The following is a 4,556-nucleotide window of genomic DNA, read 5'->3' on the forward strand; positions in this document are numbered from 1 at the left end:
ATCCACACTGTGTGTGTCGGAGTACACACACACACACACACACACACACACACACACACACACACACACACACACACACACACACTGTACTGTACACGCATGCACACACACACACACACTGTACTGTACACGCATGCACACACACACACACACACACTGTACTGTACACGCATGCACACACACACACACACACTGTACTGTACACGCATGCACACACACACACACACACACACACACACACACACACACACACTGTACTGTACACGCATGCACACACACACACACTGTACTGTACACGCATGCACACACACACACACACACACACTGTACTGTACACGCATGCACACACACACACACACACACACACTGTACTGTACACGCATGCACACACACACACACACTGTACTGTACACGCATGCACACACACTGTACTGTACACGTATGCACACACACACACACTGTACTGTACACGCATGCACACACACACACACACTGTACTGTACACGCATGCACACACACACACTGTACTGTACACGCATGCACACACACACTGTACTGTACACGCATGCACACACACACACTGTACTGTACACGCATGCACACACACACACACTGTACTGTACACGCATGCACACACACATACACACACACTGTACTGTACACGCATGCACACACACACACACACTGTACTGTACACGCATGCACACACACACACTGTACTGTACACGCATGCACACACACACTGTACTGTACACGCATGCACACACACACACTGTACTGTACACGCATGCACACACACACACACACTGTACTGTACACGCATGCACACACACATACACACACACTGTACTGTACACGCATGCACACACACACACTGTACTGTACACGCATGCACACACACACACACTGTACTGTACACGCATGCACACACACATACACACACACTGTACTGTACACGCATGCACACACACACACACTGTACTGTACACGCATGCACACACACACACACACTGTACTGTACACGCATGCACACACACACACACACACACACTGTACTGTACACGCATGCACACACACCCCCCCACACACACACACACACACACACACACACACACACACACACACACACACACACTGTACTGTACACGCATGCATGCACACACACACACACACACACTGTACTGTACACGCATGCACACACCCCCCCCCCACACACACACACACACACACACACACTGTACTGTACACGCATGCACACACACACACACACACACTGTACTGTACACGCATGCACACACACACACACACACACACACACACACACACACACACACACACACACACACACACACACACACACACACACACACACACACACACACACACACAGTGAATCCCGTAGCTAGCATAGCTAACCAGTGCCATGATGTAAACAAAACCAACAGCTTTGTGTCTAAAATAACTATAGCTTGTCACCGCTTAACAGAAGGACACACACACTTACCTTAAGATATAGGTGGCGGTGCACCGTGATGGGTAAAGATAATAGCAGGAATAGCAGCAATAAATTGCACAGTACACGAGTACAGTACACACAATACAATATGCACTGTAGTATGCAGCAGCACAGAACTGGCGCGGGGCTTTTTAAGGGGAGGGGTACTTCCGCCCGTGAACTTCCGGTCCGGTCGGTACACAATAACGCACATAAATGTTTATAATGTAATTTTAAATAAACACGATGGCCCACATTGCTTGGCCCACATTACATTATCAAATAATTAAATATTTATTAATTAAATACGGTGCTCTTGTCATTTCGGTCGGCACAAAATAATACATGAATGAATAAATAAATACATATTTACATAAAAAAATACATATACATTCACTGGAGGAAGATAAAATAAAATAAACTATAAACATTGCTTTAAATGTTATCAAAATGTATTTAAAACACCAAAATACTGAGTCACGTGACCATCCTTCATGGTATAGCCAGGTTGCCATAACAACCTCTCTCCCCCGTCTGAAAAAGATGGGCGGGGTGGCCAGGCGAACAGCCAATAGTAGAACTGAAATGAAAATGAAATGAAATCTATATTTACCCAGGGTATCTGGGCTAAGCTCAAGAACTTGTTTCCAGCCAGGCCCTGCTCATAGAACACATTTCATCGTAGTGGTTGATGCCTTGTTCAAGGGCATTTCATGGTCTTTTGTCAGTAATTCGGATAATTCTGAGCTCCCAGACTGCGCGAATTATCCAATCTGGGCGCATTCGATGGGAGACTTTTAGAGTAATTCCTGTGCATTCGATGGGTGGATTCATACTACATCGGGTGACATATGACACACGCACATACCTTCAACATCTTGTAAGTAGTCCCTCCACCAAGCAACCACTCTTTCCTCTGCTGTTCTCTTGTTGCTCCCCACCTCCGAATAACGGACCTGGAACAACGCATCAACGTCGTCAGTGGTGAGGGGCTTTGGACTGAAGCACATCACTGGTCTGAACAAATCGGGATGATTCTGCATCATTTCAAGGACTCCAAGTGTTTTCAACCCTTCTCTGAACCTAAATGACAAAGCATAAGAGCAAAGATGACTCAATGAAGAGTACACTCTTCTGCATCTTGGACATGAAACATTATTTAAAATACCTTTCAAACGGAGCGCACACTCGATTGATTACTTGAAACCTCAGTATGTCCTCTACAAGCCTGTCCTTGTCATCAATCTTGAGCCGGTTGTTCAAACAGCCTGCATTCTCGAGGAAGTCGTGGTGTGGCTCAGTTGATTGGGTGAGTTCGTCCTGAGTAGTCGATTCTGAAATCTAAAAATGCTTGTTTCAGTTCAACAGTTGTTTTAGTTCCCTCCTTTTAATCTACACTAGACTTCTACACTTTAATATCTATAAAAGAAAATAGCGCATCCACATAGATGCTCACAACGTGTCACGTATGCAACGCGTTGTGAGCTTGTAGATGCTCTATTTTTGACAAATGTTATCCCCATAATCCTTGCTTACTGTCCCCTTACACTGATGCAATGTGGGACACTCAGTAACAACAATTTTACTAATGAAAAGAAAATGTAACAACCTTTTCAATGATGTCATGGATTCGTGAATTGGTAACATCCTCCAAGACTGGTCTGCAGTTCCCAGGCCCACGGACTAAGCAGTTAAACAAGGTTTTGGAAAAGCAATTTGGCGAAGGTCCTCCATGCACCAAACTGACTGCAATAGCCCTTCTTGCGATGTAATAACGGTCATCTTTGTCAGCTATATATAAAATTTTAAATTTAAGTTAGTGGGCTTACCTTTTCAAATGATGCCATTTGAAATTGCTTACAAAATGAGCCTATATAAGACAGCATTTAGTGGTCAGTGATTTCCAAAAAGATATACCTGATGCATCAAGAGCCAGGTTTAAGTTCCCCTCTGTTAAGTTCCCCTCAAACATTGGTGACCGGATAAGCGATTCTGTCATTAGTCTTAGAAACTCTCTTCTAGGACCTCCCAGATCAACAGCTTCCTCGTTTATACCTTTGTCGTCAGAAAACCGAACACTCATCCTGTGTGTTGGGTCATAGGATATTCTCTTGAACCCCCGAATGGCACCATCCAACACACTGGCACGGTTGATGTTGAAACGGCTGATTATTTTGTTGTTGATCTTTACACCGAGCTCAGATAAGATCTGTTTAATAGGGACACTTTCAGAGGAACTTCCTTGTCTGAAAGCAAACATACAATAAAACATACAATAAAATATTGGCATATCTTAATCCGGTCTAGTAAATATAGACATATTAAATGTAATTTACTACCTATAACTACCTTTGTTATAGATACAATTATATTCCTACAAAATTAAGTTAGAGATATCATCAAGATCACAAGTAACTCTAAAAAGATTTATTTTTGCTTAATCAGTGCAGCAATAAGTCTTTATTAACCCATTAAGACCTAGAAAGCATCTGCGTAACATCACATTTTAACCACTTTAACCAGTATTTTATACTTTGGCTATTAAAGAATAGCAGATATAAAAGCTCATAGCGTGGTACTACGAGCTCGTAAATCTGCTATTTTTGAAAAATCATGAAAATGTGTGCAAATCTTTGCATATGTAAATTTTTCAAGCAAACATTTGTAACTCAAATCTTTGCTTCTGGGGCTCCCTGGAACTAAATATTTTGAGATGGGGGTCCGCGGCCAAATACATATCATTTTTGGGATCCTTGACATTTCCGAAAACTAAGATTTTTTAGAATTTTTTAGTCTTAATGGGTTAAAAGGCAATATTCTATAATACTTACATATGGTCGTCCAAGCTGGCGACACAGGCAGCATAGAGTCCCTCATCCTCTTCTTCATCATCACTGGACACGTTGAGAACTGACAAGTAAGCCCTGTAATCGCTACTCTCTGCAAAGAGGTTGGTGGTTGATGGTGGGGTGCTGATCGTTATAGGGCTGGGGGCCGCAGTGCTGGTCGATGGCATGTTGCTCATCGGTCTATGGGGTGCGGTGCCGGTTGATGCCAGGCT

The sequence above is a fragment of the Electrona antarctica genome, assembly GCF_951216825.1.
Source record: "Electrona antarctica genome assembly, contig: scaffold_84, whole genome shotgun sequence".
Classification (NCBI taxonomy): Eukaryota; Metazoa; Chordata; class Actinopteri; order Myctophiformes; family Myctophidae; genus Electrona; species Electrona antarctica.